We start from the raw sequence: 25,119 nt of genomic DNA, 5'->3' as shown, positions 1-25,119 counted from the left end.
TAGTGATTTGGCAAGTCAATTTTGACTTTGTGTTTATATTATTGTACTCTCTCTCTGTGCTCAACATTTGATATTTATAATGAGAAGAAATGATGAAGGGCTTACCCCATCTTGGGGTTTTTCCCTAGCTTGATCCAAATGCTTGTGTTCTCTTGTCTTCGCTTGTCTTCTATATTTATTGTTTATGTTCTATCTATACTGTCAAATGTGATTAATGGTTAATGTGATTTCTATTGGAGAATAAGTTGAAATTATCATTGGGCTTTTATAAGGACATTGAAGTAATTGTTACAAGCATAGAACATACCATTGTTATCTAAAATTAATAGGAAGGAATTAATTTTTTGTAGTTGCTTAAAGAAAGTAATCCTTTGCTGAAACAAGGGCTCAACAAAGCCATGCTAGGGTTTTCTCCTGCAAAAGGAGACTTTGCTAAAAAAATGTCTTAAATGCAAATGAAAACTTAATCTCTGATGTAAACAGTAAAATGAAACTAATCTATCTCGATTAACATAGAATATAGATCCTTGTCCTAGTGAAGAGCAAGATGAAAAAGGAGAAGGGGAAAGGACTGTAATTAAATTTAGAATAAGATAAAGATAACAGACCAAGGAAATGATTCCAGGACCTATCACTCATTCACACAAATATGCACAAAGAACCACCCAATAAATAATTATTAGATACTAATTGTATACATCTCTAAATTTAGATAGAAAATTGTATTTAAACAAAAAGATAATTCCATAATACTGAAATATTCCAAATAATACGACGTGAATAACACTGGACAATTATTATGTTAAGCTGATAGATAGCTAAAAAATTAATGTAATAAAGGTTTGTTCAAATGCAACATTCAACCTCAAATTCATCTCTGTTCAATCCTGCAAGTTGGCTTGACAAGGTTTTAAATAAGTATAAAAATTTAAAATTCAATTAATAGTGTTGGAATAAACAATACTAGTCATAGAAACAAATATAAAATGAAAATTGAATGATTTATTTATTAATGACCAAAGCCAAATAATAATTCTTGCTGTTGGTTACAAAAAAAGAGTGCTTCATTATAATGGTCTACTGTTAATTTGGCAACTCAAGGAAAAATTCCATCCTTTGGACAATCTTCCTCATCTAGAAAGATCCCTCCTAGCCCTTGGAAGAATTTAATTTGGTTAAGGAAAAATGTATTTTTAATATGGATACCCACATGTGCACAAAATAATAGGTCGACCCAAAAGAGAAATTGGACACCCTTGGAAGCCTATAAATACAAGTCAAGTGAGCATCATTTGGATATGATTTTCAAGCATCTTCTTCTTCTCTCTTCTTTGGATTGGCTTGCACATGTTTGAAGCTGGTTTGTGAAATTGGTTTGTACAGGTCCAAAATTGTAGGATTTGAGCTTGCACATGTGAAGTATGGTTTTTGGTATGTAGTTGCAAGGTTGGAATAGGGAATTTTCGGTTGCAACCACTCACATACAGGGTTCTCCATGCAGTTTGAGAGTTATAGTTGCACGCATGGTCACAGGCTCTGTACAATTATGACCTAGGTGTTATAGAGATTTTTGGGCATTGAAACCCCAATCATAAATGTCCATAATCCAAGGGCTCTTAAGTCCCTAAAAGTGTTGTTCCAACCTCTAAAAGAACAAGGTCAACTGATTACATCTTCTCCCAGAAGTTCTCCATGAAAAACTGCTCAGAACTGGTCAAAACTGGACCATCTCACCTGCTCCATGGTCAAAGTGCGCTGCATCCCACCTAAATACACATAGTAGGTGCGATGCATCTTGAAAAGCCCTTCTATGGGGTGCGATGGGCGAGAGTGGACAAATGGCAAGGTCAATCTGCAAGGTGGAGGATCATGGAATCTTCTAGAAACTTCGCCTGTGACACTTGCCTCTCTACATTCGCCCAGGGATGAGTAAGATATCATCAATCTCCAAGTGGAATCAAGGACTATCAGAGAAAGGACACTAATCAACTCTCAAAAGCTGACTCACCCCCCTTGCAAACATCTATATATGGATCCCTCATCCCAGAGATCCAGAGGCTGGAATTTTGTATCTTGTAAGGAAGCGCTACTGGTTTCTTGGTGCAATATCATAGTGTTGGGTGATCTAAGCTTTTCATGAGGTGAAGAAGGGCTTTCTTGCTGAAAGGATGATGCTGGGTTAGAACAATTGGTTGTAATCTTCTTTTCTCTTTCTTGATTATCAATAAAGCTATTCAAGTTTTCCTCCACATTCTTGTATAATTGATGTTATGTGCATTTGTGTGGTCAATATATATCTGGTCCTATATTGTTTATGATAATAGATCTATGTTCTTGGATAGTGTTATGCTGCTTTGATTCTACAGGTGCTCTGTGAAGCTGGGTAGACAAGGAAGCGAGTAGCAAAGATCTATCAGAAGGGAGAGGAATCGAGCAAGGAACCAAGCGCAAGACAGAGGTTGGTCTCCTTATTCCCCTCTTATCTATTTCTCATAAAGGAAAACGAAAGTAGTTTTAGTTTGTTTGTTTCTAAGGTAGCTACCAGCCTTAGTGGGACTAGCAGCTTTGCATAGACACTAGTTTTCCCGATAACAAAATGGCGACTCCGCTGGGGAGCGAATAGATTGTTTGTTTATCTACATTTGTTTGCTTTATAAACTTACAGACGGAGCTTGAAGTCAAGCTAGCTAGCCTTCGAACTGCATTTGCTATGCAAGTGCAAAGTAGATTAATGCTGCTTCAGTCTATCTCCTGGTTTTGTTTATGAATTGAACAATTGGTTTACAAGCTCTCTAATTGCCCTTGTGGTGGCTGTAGTAACCTATTTAGATCTACCCCTATGATTGATTTACTGATTACCACTTGCTCGGCCTAAATCCCTGAACTGAGCTGCAAACTGTGACCCGGAACCCAGTTAAAGTCTCGTCCCTGGTCCAGCGCACTATCTCTTCTGTGAATTCTAGATGCATCACACTTCCCGAGTGTAGTAGGTGCGTTGCATCTCCAGTTCACTGTGTTACAGGTGCGCTGATCAGATAAGGCCTTTCTTGCTCCTAGATTCGGTTTCTGTGTTCACTCTTTTCAGCTCTATTCAAGAGTTTTGCTGCCTGTAGTCAGTACACCTCTGTTGAAACCCCCTTCCTTGCCATTATTCTGCCTCCATTGTGCAAAGGACTGTAAATGTTTTTATGTATTTTGAGCCATTTTCAGTTCTCTTTTACAAAGAAGTAGCGTAATCGTACTGTCGTTTCTTGATTTGAAAGTGTCGCAAGTGTCGTTTTCAGTCATAGAAGAGAATCTGATTATTCTTGATAGTCGATTACACTGTTACTCTTGTATTTGATTTGAATTATTAATTTTTCAAGTGTCGAAAGCAAGTTTTCATTTCCAAATCGCAAAGTGTCGTCATTGTCCTCATTTTGTCTTAAAAAGAAACTTGTTAGTAATGTCGCTTTGAAAAATAATTCAGATTTGCGCTTAGCTTTCTTTTTATCATTCACACATTAAGAAGGCTGAAAACAAATACATGCACGTGCATTTGCATTTAGACTGTTTGTTGGTTTGATTTAGGACAGTGCATATAGTGTGTGCTCTCTGCTCTATGTTGAAAGAACGCCATCTCTCTTTCCTTAGTAGCTAGGATTTTCATTGCAAAAAGAAGATTAAACCATTGTTTATCATCTTAGATTGCATTTTAGGAATTGTACATCTACATCACGCGGTGAACCTGAAAGGCAGATTTCTTAAGCAAGATCAACTGTAAAATAAATTTAATGAATCTAAAAACGCTTTGGAACCTAATGCACAACATCTAGAAGTCTAGGCTAGAGACGTGTTCCGGCGTCGTAAAGCTTGGTAACTGTTGTTCTCATTGTTGGTTGGGTGATTCCTCCACCTTGAGACGATAAGTGCCAGTACGGACTTGTTCTCCCACGTACCGTCGACTATATATTCGGAGACCACAATAGGCTTTATCCTTTATCCATAGGAAGCTGTGTCTGCCGCCCTATCGATCGCAATGCACTGAACACAGCATTTGGGAAGATTGACTGCCGTACCATAAAAAGTATTCTGCAGTTTTACCATTGGTTTGGTAATCCCTCTATCTAGATTTCCAGAGCAGTCCATTTCGTTCCTTTTCAGACTCCTTAAAGGAAAAGGTCCATCTGAGCACTTGTCACTTTAGGCTCATTAAAAATCGAAGGCGACTAGAGTCATCTTTTGTTTTTTCTCGACTCTTAAAAATTGAAAAAACAAGTTGTGTCAAAGCGTCTAAAATTTATTTTAAACGAAATAAATATCACCTTTCCTACATTGGTCTTAGGTTGAGAAGAATGGAGCCCACCAACCAAGGAGTTCCCCTTGGGGGAAATCCTAGTCCCTTCTCCTCTTGGGGAGATGTTGGTGCGCCCCATATGGCCACATTGTCGCTTCCGGGATTGACAATTGGTTTGCCTGTATGGCTCTTCTCAACTTCTGTCGTTCAGAACCCTGTGATTCCTGAACAATCAAGTCAGCAACTAAACGATACCAAAGTTACCCCCCAACCCTCTACTTCGTCCAATTCTTCCTCTCCTCCTTCCTCTTCGCTTGATGAAGCTGGTAAGGCCAAAAATCAAGTAACCGAGAAGAAGAAGGAGAAGAAGAAGAAAGAGAAGAAGAAGAAGGAGCCAAAGGCGAAAAGGGGCAACCAAGAATCGTCTAGCGAAAATCCACACACTGCACCGACCAGGCCTAAATCGCCATGTGTCATTTGCAAAGGAGACCACTATCATTGAGATTGTCCTTGCATCCCTCGGATCTTAAGGGACTGGTCTCCCCGTTTGCACAATCCGGTGTCGTCAACCTCTGATGATCATGTTGAAGGTACACCGTCAACTAGTGAAAGTGAAGCCCCTGGACAAAAAGGAAGATGTAAATTTCCTTGTAAATTGTGTGAAGGCGATCACGCCGTCCACCGTTGTCCCTTCTTAGACGAGGCTAAAAGAGTTTTGGATGACCGTCCAGTTTCACCGTTACGACTTCCTCCGAGATATAAGAAACTCTTGCCGAGTCCGTCACTAGTTGAAAATCTGGCTGACACGCCCTTGTGGTCGGCCGAAGCGTCTATCATTGAAGATAAACCATCTGAATCCACACCAGACGAAAGTCAAAAGGTCGAGGCGGCAGTTGACCCGGTCTTGCCTTCAGAGGATCCATCTTCAGATGATACAGTCATCGAAGAGAACAAGGATGACACCGTCCAAATTCTTTTCGTAAGCACAGACTCCGATGAACATGGGGGCAGTCTACCCATTCCTTTACCGCAGGAAGGAAGTTCGTCAGAGTCGTATTCGGCTGTCTAATCGGCCCCACCTCCAAGCAACCTAGTTGTTTCCTTCAATCGGAATCTACTAGGCAGACCCCGCTTACCTGTACCATTTCGAATCATCGCTCAAATATATAGAATGGTCATGGCCGGTACCATCATAGATGAAGGGGCTTTTGTGAGTATCCTTTCCTCAACTGCTTGGAAAGCGCTTGGTTCACCATCGCTTTTTCCTGAGATGAGAAATCTAACAGGCTTTGACAAAGGAACCAGTCAACCGTTAGGGATCCTTCCCAATGTGCCGATAACGTTGAGAAGGAAAACCGTTCACATGAACGTAATGGTAGTCCAAGGACCCCTGGATTATAATCTACTCCTTGGACGAGACTATATTTATTGCATGGGAGCCATTGTCTCCTCACTCTTTAGAGTAATGTGTTTTCCGCACGAAGGAAGAGTGGTCAAGCTCGTAGACCAACTTTCATTCCCCGGTTCACACATAGCAAATAGTCATATACCAACCCTGAATGGTCCTTTCACGCAAGGAATGTCTCATCAATCCCCAGTCCATCCTCCTAATGAACGCGAGTGATTTAGTGGATATGGCTGAAACCCAGGGGGCATGCACCCTGGCCTGTTTCGATAGGAAAACCTTGGGTATAGGGTGGGTTTCCGCGGAGAGTATATGACTGGCCTGACACACCCGTCCATTTTGGAAAATGGGATTAGACCGGAATAAGATACCTCTGTTAAGGTAGGCCTTTCCCGATAAAACAAATGTTTTTTCTGCAAATTGAGGGGTAACCTGAAAAGGTAGGCCTTTCCCAATAAAACAAATGTTTTGTCTACAAATTGAGGGGTAACCTGGAAACTCTACTTCGCTATACCTGGGGGCATGCAAACCTTTTGGCGTGCAAGCAAAGAGCGACCATTTATTTTTTAAATTTATAGGTCCTCTAACCCTTTAAACTCGTAGGATTGGTCGTTTCCTAACTTGCATAAAGAAAGGATGCAGGGCAAAGCTTTGAAATAATGCCGTTTTTATATATGAGACATCCTTATTATACGACTGGATATATCGAGCAGTTTTAACGTGGAATTCAAGCTCGTTAAAAAATAAACATAAGCAATGAGCAAATGTTCCCCCAGAGTTTAAGCTCATTAAAAAATGAACCAATTTCCGGTAAATAACCATTGTGAATGTATTACCATCAGCCTTTTGAAGCCTTGGTCGTGTTCTCATCATCACCTCCACTTTGTTTTGGCCGATCATTCACCTCCATTTGATTGTTTACCCTTTTTGAGGAACAACTGCGAAGAGTGATCCTGTTAGCCTTCCTTGTGACACTGCCGTGGTTGGAAAATTCCAAACCTTACTTGGAATCAGCTGCTACCTGAATTTATCACTCGTTCCTCAAAAAACGAGTCTCCTTTAAGCTATTTTAAACTGACTCGTAAAATATGAAAATATTGCCGAGCGATTGGCCTCTCCAGCTCGTTAAAGGGACCGGAAGTGCTATCCATCCTTTATATTTTAATCTTTTTGGACTTGAGGGATTATTACACAAAAAGATCGAGCGCTTGTTTTGTTCGGCTCGTTAAAACTACTGAAGATTCATACCTTTTGTATTGTTTTATACTTTTTCGGACTCAAGGGATTATATGACGAAAAAGGATCATTGGAGTTTTCTTTACGTCTCTTTTTCAGACTCTCTAAAAATGAAAAGGACCGAGTTATCCTTGTCGTTAAACTCGTTAAAACCGAATAGCGACAAACTTGTCCATAACAGACAAGAACGAGTTTCACTATCGCTAGGCTCGTTAAAACATAGCAACGGGTTTGCCCGAAGGGAAAATTATAGAACAAGCATATGTTATCCTCCTCAAGCTTGACAAAAATAAAGAGGTACTGGTCAGTAATGATTGGGGAAAAATTGGGAAGAAAACTTGAAAAAACTTTATTGGTAGCAAGTCGCTCTTGAACATGACACTTTCACTCCGCATCCGAGTCGGGTTGGGTTGTTCCATTCACTGGTCACATCACCGTGGTTCCGTCACACCATCCATATTTGGGGTTAATGCTACCAATCCATCATGTCAGTGTCGCCGATATGTTCAAGAGAAGTCGCTTAGAGAATTCACCTGTGTCTCACCCACTGCAATACATTCACGCTCCATTCTTTCATGACCGCCACCCTGAACCTTATATCACCAGATCGTTTTCACCTCCATTAAAGTCATTTGCTTCGTTCCATGTCATTGATGTGGGATTCACTAAGGCCCTCCTATGATGGATCGCTTCTTGTTGACATCAGCTCATTATCCAAGAAGTCGATCTAGGAACAACCCTTCAGTACTTTGAAGCTTGCATGCCTCAATGACAAGTTTCTCACTTCTAGCGACAGGTTTACATCAATGGCCTTCGACCAAAATATTTTGCGTGGTGTTCGACGCCAAGTCCCTTATTCACACCACGTGAATTGTACTGTAGTACCTTGAGGGTCATCATCATTATCGGTGATTCCTCTCGCGCCTGTTAACAGCTTACATCATTGGCTGGTAATCAGACAATGTCTTTCCATGTTCGACTCCAGAACATCTATCACATGGATCGACTTGTACTTTAAGTGAAGATCGAACGAGATTGAAGACCCCGGATCTAGTTTCATCCATCCGGGCTGCGATATATATTCAGGAAAATAAAGACATCAAATGTACATCATTACTGCACAGATAATCATCCAATCTAAGGGATGATGGCTCTACCAGAATCATCAGTCTACACTGAGACGATTGTCTGTCTTATGTACATGAAAATGAATTTATAAAGCTGAGCATGGGAATGCCCACCTCAGCTAGATCATGAAAATATTATGAAGATAACGTATTGTATTGTATATTATTACAGGTCGCCTTCCAGCTTGAAATAACTTCAGATCCTCATGATAAAGCATTTCACCCGACATCAACAGATTAATGACCTCATGCTTTAGGGGGCAACTGTTATAGACATTTTTGGGCACTGCAACCCCAATCATAAATTTCCATAAACCAAGGGCTCTTAAGTCCCTAAAAATGTTGTTCCAACCTCTAAAAGAACAAGGTCAACTGATTACATCTTCTCCCAGAAGTTCTCCATGTAAAACTGCTCAGAACTGGTCAAAACTAGACCATCTCACTTGCTCTATGGTCAAAGTGCGCTGCATCCCACCTAAATACACACAGTAGGTGCAATGCATCTTGAAAAGCCCTTCTATGGGGTGCAATGGGCGAGAGTGGACAAATGGCAGGGTCAATCTGCAAGGTGGAGGATCATGGAATCTTCTAGAAACTTCGCATGTGACACTTGCCTCTCTACATTCGCCCAGGGATGAGTAAGAGATCATCAATCTCCAAGTGGAATGAAGGACTATCAGAGAGAGGACACTAATCAACTCTCAAAAGCTAACTCACCCCCCTTGCAAACATCTATATATGGATCCCTCATCCCAGATATCCAGAGGCTGGAATTTTGTATCTTGTAAGGAAGTGCTGCTGGTTTCTTGGTGCAATATCATAGGGTTGGGTGATCTAAGATTTTCATGAGGTGAAGAAGGGCTTTCTTGCTGAGAGGATGATGCTGGGTCAGAACAATTGGTTGTAATCTTCTTTGCTCTTTCTTGATTATCAATAAAGCTATTCAAGTTTTCCTCCACATTCTTGTATAATTGATGTTATGTGCATTTGTGTGGTCAATATATATTTGGTTCTATATTGTTTATGATAATAGATCTATGTTCTTGGATAGTGTTATGCTGCTTTGATTCTACAGGTGCTCTGTGAAGCTGGGTAGACAAGGAAGCGAGTAGCAAAGATCTATCAGAAGGGAGAGGAATCGAGCAAGGAACCAAGCGCAAGACAGAGGTTGGTCTCCTTATTCCCCTCTTATCTATTTCTCATAAAGGAAAAGGAAAGTAGTTTTAGTTTGTTTATTTCTAAGGTAGCTACCAACCTTAGTGGGACTAGCAGCTCTGCATAGACACTAGTTTTCCCGATAACACTAGGGTATTTTGACAGTTAACCCCAGACTTGGAACTTTGATTCTGATCAGTAATGCTGTTGAGTTCATCTCTTGGATATTGTATGGTTGGTTTTGTTGGATATTCTTGTGATTGATGAATTGGAACATTGCACTCTTTCTTTGCTGAACATTTTATGAGAATCTAATAAGAAGAAGAATTTGGAATGGTTTTCCCCCTTGTGGGGTTTTTCATTGGTATTCGACCAAATCATGCTCTATTTGTGCACAATTTTCTTCTGATGTCCTTTTATTATTCTGCTACATAGTTGATGTTATTGTTCTTTCTACATAATTGCTATTGATGTTATCATGATATGGGGTGAATGCAATATAAATGTTGAAAATTGTGTTAATGCAATTATATAAATAAAATAACAACACTTCCCTCATAAAAATTAACATGGTATTAAATCTGGGCTGAAAAGAAGTCACTAAAGATCACCCCTTTGAAGACACTATTGATGTAAGAAAGTGAAGATGGCAGAGACCTAAAAGAAGGATAGGGATTGAAGGAAGCCTTATGTAATCTGGTTATTAGGGTTTGATAAATAACATGAGTATAGGGTTTGGAAGAAACTTTGGAGTATGAAAAAGGCTCGAGTTATGCAGGCTTGAAACCCTAGCATGATTAGTGAGAAGTTGTTCTAGCACTTATGACAGATTTAGTGTAACCCTAGATGGGCTAGTTGCTAATGAATATGATTGGAAATTAAAAGGCAACATTATTATATGGATAATGGATAGTAACGACTCTTCAAATTTGGTTCAAGAAAGAGATGATCACCTCTCATTAAAGATAATTACCTTCTAGATTTATTTCTTCATGAAACTATTCTTGTTTAGATTTATTGTTTCGATCCTTCCTTCATGAATATTTGAGTATTTGAAAACTTCTAACCTCCAGATGATATGTGATAAGTAGATCCTTCTTGAGGATCATCTAAGGTGCAAGAAAAGAGAGCTAGTGCAGGAAGAGAAGAGCTAGTGCTGGAACAGGAAGAGGTTCCCGATGAAAGTTTTTGCAAAGTTGACAAAGTAGCACAAAATCTGAAAATTACAATATGTAAGTGCTATAAGTTGCTAAGATATCTGAATGTTACAAGGTATGTATAGTACATTGTTTCCGTGTTATGATTTAGCTGCAATATTGAATGACAAGTTAAGCCTCGAGGTATGACGAGAATATCACCTTCATAAATGTTTCATGCATATATTGGTGCACTTGATATTTTGCAAGTATCTTACATTTTAGACATGGTGGATTTCCTGATTTTATAAAGAAGTATAGAAACATTGGTTTTGATAACTTTATACTATTGCCAATGCTTGTGATAAGCATGGTAACCTTGATAGTAATAATGTGGAAGTAAGATTGATACTCAAGATTTTATAACTATATTCTTGTTGATCTTGATAAGGTTTTGATAAACTATGATAACTTAACAACATAGTAAATTTGACAATGTGACAAAAATGGATGCCTTGACTTGATGATGTTAGGATTCTGAAGAAAAATGGTTGAGTAATGTGATAAAGAAGTGATGTTGTGATCTTTGAAGTATGAAGATACACTTGTCAACTGACCTAATTATATGACACTAACCTTTGATGAATGTTTTATGACATGTTCATATGATGTATATATGTCTAAGACCCTGATATAGTTTGAGTCCGCGATTTGACGATTTTGTTGATGCATGATAATATTATAGATAGGTTGATGTATTGATTAATGATTATAGAGACTTCCAATTCAAAGGGAGAGACACTTGATGAGATACCAATGCCTATTATTATTTGTGATGGATGATTGCAGACTAAAGAAAGGCTTCTAGACTTGAATAGATGATCATTTGACATTGTTGAAGAATCTAAGGCAGTTAGAGTTAATGAGATTCTTATTTCATGATAACTATTTGTGAGGTATTTAACTTTACTTCTTAGCATAATATTCACTTGTTATTATTATTAGAGTGTGTCTTCTTAGTTCATCAAATAGATACCAAAAACAAAGAGACAAGAACACACGATGTTGGCTTTTTGCCAGGGTCAAAACCTCTCCCTCTTGGAGAGGAAAACCCGCACAAAATTCTTCTTATAGAGATTCCAATTGATGAATACCAAGACCATGACCCTTGACCTATTATGCCACTCCAAGACCAAGACACCAATCCTCTTCTTTGTCATTGCTGAGATCATCTTCATCACTGCTACTTCACTGAGGTCATCATTATTACAGTTGGACCATTGCTGCACCTTCACTGATATCCTAACCTTGTAACTCATGTCTCCATCAATATCTATGCTGAGATCATAACTTCATATTGAATGTATGTTAAGATTGAATGTGTTACTGTTGGATCACCGAGATCAACATCATCACAATTGAGACTGTGACTGCATTTTCTTGCACCGAGATCTTCCCTGCCATAACTATGCCGAGACTGTACCACAAATATCCTTTAACTAAGCCAAGACTGTAAGTGATACTGTGGGATCATCATGATCCTTTTCATCATAATTAAATCGAGAGTATATTACTAAGATATCACCAAGACAATGACTGCATTTAATATGTCATGACTGCTTTCAGTATGCTGAGACTGTGATCATGAAGAGGCCAAGGCACATAGATACTTATCTCTGTAATTTCCTTGCACTAAGATATATTCCACCGAGGTAGAAAGCCTGTAATCATCACCGATATCCTGTACTTTACTATTCCATCCAAAATTTCAGAGCTTCCTACACCCATACGAAATTACATAGAATTTGAGTTTTCTGTCTTTTTGTGGTGACCCTAGTGGGGTATTTATAGTCATTTTTACTCCATAATTAGCTGGCATGACAGTGAACTGATATGTCACCTGATATGAGCCGACATGACTGCATTTAATTTGTTTTGCTGGCCGACATGATGAAGAGGATTTTGCTTGTCATTTGGAGGGTTGGTCTAGACATTTCTATAGACTTGTATACATTACATAGGCTCAAGAAGAGATTATTCATATGCCATTGGCTTTTTGAATTAATAATAAATCCTAAAGGACCTCAATGGGAGCCACTAATAAATAAATAAACCTCTTGCTCATGAAACCCATGCGGCAAGGCATAATAATAAATTCATTTTCTTAATAATCATAATTACAATGTCATGAAGAGCGAACCTAGTTACAATTTCTTCAATAGAAGGAATAGACCATAATGAATTCATGATACATTACAAGATGCTGAGATCCATGTTCCTACTAAAAGTTCCTTTAGAAGCTGTGCTGATATTAGGGATATGTTATGAGCACTATGATTCAGGCTGAGACTTCCACAAATTTTTAAGAAGCAGTGAAAGAACAAGTTTGGAAGGATGCTATGGCCGAATATTATGAATCCATTATGAAGAATGATGTATGGGATGTTGTTCCGAGATCTAAAGGAAAGTTTTTTGTAACCTTGAAATGGCTATACAAGATCAAACATGGGGCTGATGGAAGCATTGAAAAGTACAAGGAAAGGTTTGTGGCTAGAGGATTCTCCCCTAAAGAGGGAGAAGATTATGATGACATCTGTGAATCTATTGTTTCCCTTGCTGCTAATAAATGATGGACACTTCACCAGATGGATGAAAATACAACATTTCTTCATGTAATTCTATAGGAAGAAATATATGTTGAGCAACCTCACAGATTTGAGGTCAAGGATAAGAAGACTCATTTTTTTCAGGTTGAAGAAAGCATTGTATGGTTTGAAGCAAGCTTCCCGAGCTTGGTATTCCCACATAGATAGTTACTTGGTGAAGCTTGGATTCACAAGAAGCAATGCTAAATCCATTCTCCACTTCAAGGTAGTTCAAGGAATGCCTTTGATTTTGGTTTTATATGTTTATGATCTATTCTTGACAAGTAGTGAGCCTTTGATGATCCAGTGTAAGAGGGAGCTAGCCTTTGGGTTGAAGATGAAGGATATTGGTGTGATGCACTACTTTCGGAGGTGTGAGACTGCATGGAAACACCAATATTGATTGGTCTAAAAACATAATTGAAAGGAAGAACACATTTGGGTGCTGCTTTAGCTTGGGATTTGCCGTGATATCTTAGATGAGCAGGAAATTGAATTCGTAGTTCTAAGCACGACAAAGGCAGAGTATATTTCTGCTAGCATGGCTAGTTGCGAGGCATTTTGGTTAAGGAATATTTTTTGGAGAACTGTTTGAGCAAGTCCTTGATACAACAATGATATATTATGAAAACAAGAGTGGGATCCGATTGGCTTTAGAATTCCGTATATAGCTGGGACAAAGATATCTTCATATATTGAGACAATGATGCTAAATGAGACAAGCTTAGGCTTGTGGTTGTTGCCTCCACAAGAGGGAGAAAGGATGAATAAGGTATCCTTTTATGACATGTATTTTTTCTAACATAATATTTGATTTTATGTCTTGTATGAATAGGAAAACAAAGGAACACTTCTTGAAAATACTTCATAAATTAGTGTGATTGAAGCCGACATTAGATACAAGCACCTTGATATGTTTCTTTATATTCAGAGAGTAACATGGATTGGTGGACGTGACCCTCCTCAGTAAGGGTCACTACTGATCAAGGACACTAAGCTATGCTCTTCCCCCATGTCTGAGCTCCCAGGGTGAGGAATTGAGCCTTAGAGCTCTTGGGGTTGAGGGACCTCTGGATTTGACAGAGTATACCCCAGTTGGCATTTTTCTTTCCCACCATATCGACAATGGGTGCTATATGCTCGAGTTAGGATAGATCCTTACAATTATGGTAAGTGGCATCCCACGTAGGTGTTCTACCGCTGAATCTTAAGGGTTATGTTGGAAGATCAACATAGTTTCCCGAGTTGTAGCATTGGGCTTCCCATTGGTAGAGTATCCCAGGTTGTAGCATTGAGCTCCCCGATGGTAGAGTTTACAAGGTTGTAGCATTGAGCTCCCTGCTAGCAAGGTTTCCTGGGTTGTAGCATTGGTTACCCACTAGCAGAGATTCACAAGTAGTAGCACTGGGCTCCTCGCTGATAGATTTCCATGTAGTAGCAATGGCTCCCCAATGGATACAGGGCGATAGATTGAGCTCCCCTACAATGTCAAATTATTCTTTCAGATTCGAGAGTGTTCAATAGATGAGCAAAGATGAGCAGAGATAAGAAAATATGGGCAAGGATGAGCCTAGATGAGTATAGAAAAGCAGAGATGAGTAGATATGACATTTGATTTGATATTTGAGATGGGACACATGTTGCAATCAGTAATTTTTCATGAGCTGAGAGGGAGTGTTAATTTGGAATCTCAGGGTCAAATTCCCTCCTTTGGACAATCTTAGTCCTTAAGAAATACCCCTCCTAGCCCTTGGAAGAATTTAATTTGGTTAAGGAAAAATGTATTTTGAATATGGAAACCCACATGTACACAAAAGAACATGTCGACCCAAAAGAGAAATTGGACCATGGGGCCTTCACTAGGGGAGAAATACCATACCACGTGCATTCATATTGGGGGATATATATTGAGGAAAAAATAACATAATATATTGAGCATATAATAGGGGGTAAAGGGTTTTTATATTGGTAGGTATAAAAAATGGAACTCAAAGTTAATGAAAAAATATAAAGGGGCATAAAAAATGTTAATGAAAAAATGGATACCTACAATATCTAATGAAAGTAGGGGTTTTTTAAATTGGGAAAGTGTATTGGGTTCGTATTGGTAGGGGGTTAAATAATGTGATTTTTAGAGGTATTTTCCAATATGTAGTCAAATTAATGGTATTGTTTAGTATGCCACAAATGCACGTGCTATGTCAGAGGTTCATTGAGTGAATCCCCCATGAATTGGACACCCTTGGAAGCCTATAAATATAAGTCAAGTGAACCACATTTCGATATGATTATCAAACATATTCTTCTTCTATCTTCTTCAGATTGGAGCACACATGGTTGAAGTTGGTTCGCGAAATTGGTTCATGCAAGTATGAAATTGCAGGGTTCTACATGCGCTTGTGACCTAGGGTATTTTGATAGTTGACCGCAGATGTTGACCATTGACTACATGCTTGGAACTTTGTTTTGATCAGTATTGTTGCTGAGTTCATCTCTTGGAAATTGTATGGTTGGTTTTGCTAGATAGTCTTGTGATTGATGAATTGGAACATTGTACTCTCTCTTTGTTGAACATTTTATGAAAATCTAATAAGAAGAATAATTTGAAATGGTTTACCGACTTGTGGAGTTTTCCCTTGGTCCTTGACCAAATCATGGTGTCTCATTTTTTGCATGCTTTTCTTTTGATGTTCCTTTTATTATTCCGCAACATAGTTGATGTTATTGTTCTTTCTACATAATTTCCATTGATGTTATCATGATATGGGGTGAACGTAATTTAAATGGTGAAAAGTGTATTAATGAAATTTTCTAAAGAAAATAACAATACTTCCCTAGGAAAAATTAACATCTACATGACAACAAGACCTCTGATTTTACATAGAATAACAATAATGTTTCTCCTATGTTGCTTCAAGACTTGATCTCTACATAGACTGTAGAAAAGACCATTAACTTGTTACACTAGTGAAATAAGCCTAAAACCTCCATTTTCGGCTGCTAATTCTAGTTTTTGCAGTCCTTCCTGCATAAAAATATCCATAGAGTCTGGAACCCAATCTCCTCTCAGAACTTGTTTATAATTATAATTAAAATTCTAAAAAAGCAGAGTTGTTGAAAGATCAGTTTAGATCCATGATTTTAGAGCTGTAAATATTCCTCTTCTTTCTCTATTGCTTCCATATAATTGCTCCAAATCTCCCGTGCCTCATCTCTCTAACAAGCTTTGCCAAAAATCATCCAAAAATAACATTAAAAATTAATTAAATGTGCATACAAAAGCAAAATGCAAAACTGTCAAAACAAATTCTCACATTAAAATTAAATTTAATAAATTAAATAAAGAAGATCCATGCTTTTGATTATTCTCTGTGGATATTTATTTGGTAAAATTGATCATTCGAAGCAAATTTGAAATAAAAAGATATTTTGGGCTAATAGAATTCCCGAAAACCAAACTCAAAAAAATTGATTTTTGATTGCAAATTCATAATTGTATATTTTGCTACCTTTTTGGAGTAGTTAATGACTAAATCTAGTCATGTAACCACTTCTAAATCCTTCCCTAAAGAATCATATTTCCAACGAGCCTTCATTTACTCAATTTTGTTGAGTAGAAGTCAAAATAAAGCCATTCAAAGTTTAGGTTTTACAAACATTAACTTGCTGGAAAGTGCATAGTGTTCGGCATTTATTTAAAATTCTAGGTAGTTTATTTATTAAGAATTATTTTAATAAATATTTTTAAATTTATTTTAAACTTTAATAGATTTAATTTTAAAAATAATAAAAACAAATTTTAATTAAATTAAATTATGTTTCAAATAAATCAAAATGAAAACAAATTAAATATAATAAGAAATAAACAAAATTGATAAAAACGAATTCTTTAAGATTAAAATTAAAATGAGGGTCTTTTAAATGTTTTACAGTTTACGTGGAGGGTCTTTTAAATGTTTTAAAGTGAGGGTCTTTTAAATGTTTTACAGTGAAGGGAGATGGGTGGGTGGATGAGGGCGTGAGAGGAGGCCCACATGGATGAGAGCAGGACCTCATTCCCACATATTGAAACTTTAATCAAAACTTTCATGTTATAATATGAAAGCTCCCACTCATCCCCTCGAAGCAATTCCATGTCAACTCGCGGCTAGTCACCCTAGGGGATTTCGAACAAGTGCCAATGCAAAACCTTCAGAGAGTTGGGGAACCAAGAGAGAATATTCTCTTATTTTAATTTTTTAATAAATTTGATTTATATTATATTTCATATTAATATGTTTTACTTTATGTGTGTGTGTTGTGGGCAGTTTTTATTAAATATTAAATTAAGAAAAATTAATTAAATAATTAAAAAATAATATTTACAAACTAATTAATTTAATTAACTTAATTAATCAAAGTTAATTAAAATATATAAAGATATTAAATTAATTTTATTTACAAATATAGTAAAATATATTTTTACATATTTTATACCTTAGTAACGAAATTGATTTAACTTTAACCAAGCATATTTTCCAAAGTCGAATGAGACAAAATTTGAATTGTTGGAACGCTGACATCAAAATGAAAGTAATGAAATCATCAAAATGAAAATATAAGCAAAATGAAAATATCTAAAAATAAAGTAAACCAAAACATCTTAAAAATGATATTAGTAAAATTTAAATGGAGGGTCCAATTAATTTTGAAAAATTAAGGGGGGTGTTGTGGCCACAACATCCCAATGAATATGAGCTTTGATGATCACAAACATCCAATCCCGATTTTTTCACCAACTTTACTACAATGAGATTTCTCTGCAATCTTAAGTTGAACAAAGCATCAATATTTGTCTTCTCAACCTGTATCTTGATATGGAAGAATTCAATCTTTTCATTCTCTTGTTGTTGTTGAAGGTTACTTAGATTCACCTTTTTATGCATTAATGTACATACAATATTCTCATCCATGTCCAAGCTACTTTCAACCTAGTTGCTTAAATCATTGGCCATGAGATTCTTCTTCTTATTATATTTCTTTTTGTTCTTTGGGTTAACCTTTGGATACAACTTCCAACTCTTCTCCTATGTATGAATGTCAATGTTACAGTGGTTGCAGTGATTGTTGGTATATTTTCACTAGTTTGCTGTGGATGTCACCTTTTTATATTTTCCTACTTTCCACTTCTTCTTCCCCTCCTTAGAAGCATCCTAGTTCTCCTTTTGCTTCGATCCACTTGATTTCCCTTTCTTTTGGCCTATGTTGTCTAGATATTGTGCCTACAAAAAAGCCCCGTCCATTGATCTAGACTTGAAAAAAATCACTTGCTTTTGTAGCTAGGTATATTTACCCCCCAGATACTTAAGGAGTACTTCTGGGTTCTTTGGGGAGATATACAACATTATGGTCATCTTTCTAAATTATGTAGCGTACTCGTATACACTCTTCCCCTAATCTTTCCTAGGGTAGTGCCACCAAAGTCACTGGTCCTCTACATACCCGATAGGGTAAAATTGTGACTTTATGAAGGTTTTAAAGCCATCCCACTTAGTCACTGGAGGATCTCCCTCCAACCTCGAGGTCTTAGTGTGGCTTTCCCACTAGGTCAGACCATGGCCCTCTAATTTCAACTGCACAAATGAAATCTCATGCTCCCCCTCTATATGATGAACATTGAAATAAACTTCTAATTGGTGCAACTAGTGATTTAACTTCAGAGTATTGATATCACCTTGATACAAATTGATATCGATCTTCATTTTAATTTTGAACAAGGATTGTGAATGGTTCACAACACTAAAACTAGGTTGATATTTTTCAGGTTCTTTCTTTGGTTCCTTTATTTTTTCCCGATGTCTTGATATCCCCTTTGATTAGACCTCTCCATTTGAACCCCCATATTCTCCGAATAGCTTGAGCTTATTGGTTAGGGCTACCATGAGGATATTCACATTACGATTTATATCTATAACTTGTTCTTATAGCCGTGAAAATCTCTCCTCTGCAGGATTTGCAGAGTTATCATAGATTTGTCGACCATGATTGAGGTTTTATGAATTTTAGCTTAGATGATATAGATCCCCTACAGATCTCCACAATATACCCAAACAAACCTAATCTGATACCAATATGATCCATAAAATGCTAGGATGCGTGCGGTTGTTCTCTTCCTGGAAGAGGTATGGAGAATGGAATGGGAGAGGTACAAAAAGAAAGGAGACTGTTCTACTAAAATATATTAGAAAATAAAAATCCTACATTATGATCATTTATTTCTCCTTATATTTATCAATCTATTAATTATTGTTTAGTGCGTATGCATGTAAATTACCATTAGAGATATTTTTAGGTCTAAAAGGGGCCTCAAAACAAAAATATACAACCAAAATCAACTTTGTAATAACCAATAGGATTCAAGATGATTATGTCAACCATGGGGTATGATTCACCATTTCTTGAGTAAAAAAGTCAAAATATTAAAAAATGAAAAAATAAAAAAACTGTTTTTTTTCAACTCATATTTCCGACTTATCTCCCGATGATTTTGCTCAAATTTCGATTAGGAATAGTCATTGGATGTAGAATTCAATTCCTCATCCAACGAGTACCCATGTTGCATACTTTCGATGGACCATGCTAAACAAAAAATGAGAAAAACATGGAAAAAACGTGATTGCAATACCATTTTTTCATGTATTTCTCATTTTTTTGTGTAGCATAGTCCATCGAAAGTATGCAACATGGGTACTCCTTGGATGAGGAATTAGATTGTGCATCCAATGAGTGCTCCTCCTCGAAATTTGAGTAAAATCATAGGGAGATAAGTTGAAAATATGAGTTGAAAAAGTAGTGTGTTTTTTTTTTTTTTTTTTTCCTTTAAAATTTGATGATGTAATCTAATCTTATTTTATTTTATTTTGAAGAAAAATCGTAATTTTATTCAACCTGAATCAAGGAACAAAATTAAATTTTGTATATGCCTATAGGCATTCCTTTAGATCAACCTTTCGACTGATGCCCAACAAAAAAAAAAACAAAAAAATAAAATTACACGGCCAGTCAATAGTTGGCACCTAAAATCCAAAACCAACAAGAAAGAAAGAAAATGGGACTAAGAAAAAGTACTTATTCACCCTTTCTACCCTTCTTATTTTGTACTTTTCGTCATTCTCCTTGATTAAGAGTGGACATTACAATGATTAGTTGGTTGTCTACTGTTTTCCTAATATGTTCTTTATCTGAGTTTGAGTTCTCAGAGGAAAAAGGACGTTTGGATCCTCCGATTTCCTTCTCCTTTTGCATTTCTTGATCAAGATTTCCTTCTGCATTTGGATTCTGCAACCTTTCTTCCACCATTACTTCTTGATTGATTCCTTCTCTTGTTGGGAGAGCTTGTGGATTTGAGTTATCCTCAATTATCGGATCCTCTCCCTCTTCTTCATTAGGTTGTTAGGTTGGGAATTGCCATCCATTAGGATTCTTGACTAGTTGCTTTCTCTTTCTAGGATATTTATTTTTCAAAAGACATGCGTTTTGTAAATGACCAGTTTGTAGACAAGAGCGACATCTGAATGCCATATTCTCAAAATCTAAGAACTGAGTCTAACACTAGTTGTTGTGTGTCAGAATAATACGATTAAGAATTCCTTTGCTAAGGTCCACCTGTAAGAAAATTAAGGAAAAAGTATATATTTCTTCTTCTGTTATTTGTTTGTCCATCTTAATGTATCTCCCCAATAGGTTACCAATTCCTTCTAAGACTTTTGGATGTCAGAAATGAAGGGGTAAATTATGCAATATTACCCACACTGGCATTTTGGAGACCACCATTGAGTTGGAATCAAATTATGTGAACCATGGGGTGATAAATAGTCTCACATTACCCTAGAACCATGAAACCTCTTGTATAACATATTCTCTGATCTTTGATGATTCAAATTTTACTATGAAGAAACCCTTGGCGCATAAATGAACCTCACAGTCTCATGTCTAGGTCATAAAAATCCATTGAAAGAGAACCAAAGGTTTTGGCCAAAAACCATTAAACCTACAAATGATTTCCTAGGATTGATAGGTTGTGTGAAGATTAGTTGACTCTGCTAGATCTATTGTCATTTCCGGAATTTGTTTTGTCTGCTCCACAATATAGGGCCCAAGAATGTTTAGAGTCTGTTCAGATTTACCTTAATGCAACAAATTTGCCTTTAAGAGCATATTTGAATGAGGTAGATCGATGGATTCATATAGACGATACTTCATGGAGTCTCAAGTTAATGATAATTGTGGAATTCCAATCTACATCGTAGTCTTGTAGTTGTTGATCATCCTTCCTATATTTAATAGCGTAGATAAGACTTTGTGACTCCATTGGAATACCAGATCTGCTATGATCTCCCTTTTCAAATCCCGAACCAAAAAAAAACTTCATGACTCCCATGTGAATCGACCTTCCAGATGGGGTTTGAGTGAAAAATTGAAATACTTTGCTTGTACATCTTTTTTCCTGGGAGATCAGCTTCCCAGACCTTGAAATTTCCTTATTTTCCTCTGCATGTTTCTTTTTCCTGTGATGGGCTATTACCAAATCCACCATGAAGCTCAAATCCACCATTAGAGGAAATTTTGGGGTTGTCCGTGCCCTGTAAATTACATCCAATAACCAGTGAGGGAATCCATTTAGGGGGAGGCCACTTCCACGAGTCGTAGTCTTTGTAACAACCATAATACACCATTTGATGAAAAGAAAATGGGTAATCAGGTCTAGCAGTCTTGCATGTCATTGAAAAGGGATTCACTGATGTCTTAGAAGAAAGCACCAGACACAACCATACACCCCAGAATCAAATGACATGCGGCTCCAAACTCTTGCGCCCCACCAGAGAACAAAAATGGTATCTCCAAAACTTCGATACAGTAGCATAGGAGTGCCTATATTACCTTGCAACCAATCCATGTTACCTTTATTGTTCCTACGAGCATACCTGGGAGAAAACGACACCATCATGACCTCCATAGAGTGAAAACTCATGTCACCAAGCTGCAACTCGTCCAACGAGTAGAAAATATCCACCACGGAGAGAATACACTTGCCTCCATTCGGCTCCCTGGGCCCTTATTGAAAAAAGGTCAGTTGATATGTCGCGAGAATAGTATGGTCCCAACCTAAGCTATGATCACGCTTATGCCCAAAAATACCATGTCCTGGAACCCCATTGGCCCCAACTTCGAAACCTGTGTCCTTTATAGTGCCATGACTAACAGAGGAGGAAGACGAAAGCCTAGCCATCACTCCACAATCTTTCTTAACTTTATGTTATATACTAATCTTATTTTATTTCCACTATTATTTTATAATATTCCTTATGAGTCCCATTTTAGAACTAGAATTTTCTCTAATGAATTATTTAGAAAATAGAGAGTAGTGAAATAAAAACTCACAAACCATAATTGACACAAGATATATCTTGGGAAATCCTTTTGATAGAAAACCAAAAGGAAGGTGAGGCCGCTTTTCTCTCTTTATCTGAATAGAAAATGCCTACAAGTACAAAGAATTAATTCCTATGGCCCATGGGCTACTACAGTGCACAAACCCTCTCTATGTACTCTCGCCCTATCCTCCTTGACTAATTTTCTTAGCTCTGGAACAAAACCCCTTTTTCTCCTAGTGGCCCAGTTATTACATAACTATATAACCTATTAATGATTAGGTTTGCCTCCTTCAACTCTTAACTAGAGTTACATTATGAACTCTTCTAGATTATTCTTCATCATGACCATGTGGCTAACCCCTTTTTCTTTAGTAATGGGGCTAACGTGGCATCCTCTTGAATTATTGTGGTTGAAAAAGGAAGGTCAACTTTTGTGGGGCATAATTTTTGCATATAGACTCTAATTGAGGTGATTCTTACATTATTGGAAATGTCTCTATGTGTAGAATAGGAAAAAAAGATTCCCCATTTAAGCAACACATTTTTACACTTAAAAACACCATTTTATGCCTCAAAATGATCCTAAAAGGTTTCAGACCCCAATTTTCCAAACTTAGTCTCGTCGGTAAAAATGGTCCCATGAGTTGATTCCTCCACTTTTCCACTCTAAAAGCATTGAGATAAATGAAAGATAATATAATGATCCAATTTATATTAGGAAGAAAAAGTGGCAAATATATACTGTAATGTGAGCCTTCTCATGATGATCTTGACCAATAATATTGGGATATTTAGAGAAGATGGAGGTTCTAATGTAGTGGTTGGATTGGAGGGGAAATAAGTAGATTGGGAAGAACCATAGAGGGGATCTAAGAAGGGCCCGAAAAGTACCAACCCAATACAAGTGCCATGAACCATTCACAATCCTTGTTGAAAATGGAAGCGAAGGTTGACATCAAGCCATATGAAGGTGATATTGATTCTATAAAGCTAAATCATTGGTTACAACAATTAGACGTTTATTTTAGTGTTTATTATATAGAGGAAGAACATAATATTTCATTTTCTCGATTGAATTTAGAGGGCCATGCATTGACCTGACGAGAAATCCACATGAATGCCTTGAGGTTGGATGATGATCCTCCAGTGGCTAAGTGGGAGGATTTAAAAACTATCATAAAGTCACAATTTTACCCTATTGAGTATGTAGAGGACCAATGGATTCGATGGAATTACTTCATGAAAAAGTAGGGGTAGAGTGTGTAGGAGTAGACCAATGCATTTAGAATGATGGCCATAATACTAGGTATCTCCCTAAAGAACCCAAATGTACTGCTCAAGTATTTATGGGGTCTACAAAACCATTTGTAAAAGTTCAAGTCCAAATTGATGGAAAAGGCTTGTGTACAAGCACAATACCTGAAGAACACAAGCTAGAATAAAGGGAAATAAAGTGGGTTGAAGCATAAGGAGAACTAGGAATATTCCAATTAGGGGAAGAAGAAGTGGAAAGGTGGAACATATAAAAACATGATAACCACAACACACTAGTGAAAAGATCCCAACAACCACTGCAACTACTATAGCATTGATGGTCATACAAAGGAGAAGTGCTAGAAGTTGGATCCATAGCTTAACCCAAAGAATAAAAAATAAATATGTAAAGAAGAAGAACTTCATGGCCATTGATTCGAGCAACTAGGTTGAAAGAAACTTGGACATGGATGAGAATATCATCTCTACATCAATGTAGAAGGAGGTGAATCTGAGTATCATTCAATAACAGGAAGACACCAAAAATACCAGATTCTTCCATATCAAGATATAGGTTGAGAATAAATATATTGAAGCTCTGTTCAACTCAAAGTTCACATGCAAATCTCAGTGCAATAGATATAGATTTGTTGTCCATCTCTGCTGCAATGATATTCACTTGTGATCTTGAGTCACACATAACATCAATATTTGTCTTCTTGAATGTAATTCTTTTTCAAGTTTTGGTACACGACTATACTCAAATAGAATCTAGAATGCCAAGAGTTGGATGCTATAACTTGAACACGGTGAACTCAACTTTGAGTGCATAATTAGGCAATGTAATTAAACACACCTTAGTGAACTTGATTCAAATGTTGGTAGTGTTTGTTAATTCATATTGGAGTGTAATTTGAAAAACATTAGTTTTGTGCAATTTTCAACACCTTACTATTGTGAAATTTCAAAACCATAATTGGTGGATAAGGTTTCTTATTATGGTGGATGCCATATCTATGGTATGGATAGTCTCACTTGTGCTAGTTGGAAATATGCCATGGTGGTTGATGCTAGGTGTGGAAACCTAGTTGATGGCTAAGGTGAATTATGGATAACCTCATTTTTTCCTAAGATGTCTACATAAGCTAGTTGGTTGTGAACACTTAGTGTGGAAAACCTAGTTGATGGATATGACTAAGTATGGAAAACCTCATTTTGTCTTAAGAAGTGAACAAAAGGTAGAGTCTAATGATCCTACATTTTGATAACATTACCTTAGGATTTTTGATAAGGATGTAAAGCCTAACATTGAAAGTTGGAAATGTACATCAATTTATATCTCAGTGGAATTTGAAAATCCCTAGTTTTTTGGAATTTAAAAACCCTAGTTTTGTGGAATTTGAAAACTCTAGTAATGTGGAATTTGAGAACTAGGCTAGTTTTGTGGAATTTGAAAGCCTAGTTGGTGGATA

The sequence above is a fragment of the Pinus tabuliformis genome, chromosome 7 (assembly GCF_031772625.1).
Source record: "Pinus tabuliformis cultivar Carrire ecotype Pingquan chromosome 7, CPIR1, whole genome shotgun sequence".
NCBI lineage: Eukaryota > Viridiplantae > Streptophyta > Pinopsida > Pinales > Pinaceae > Pinus > Pinus tabuliformis.
Note: the sequence above shows the minus strand (reverse complement) of the source record.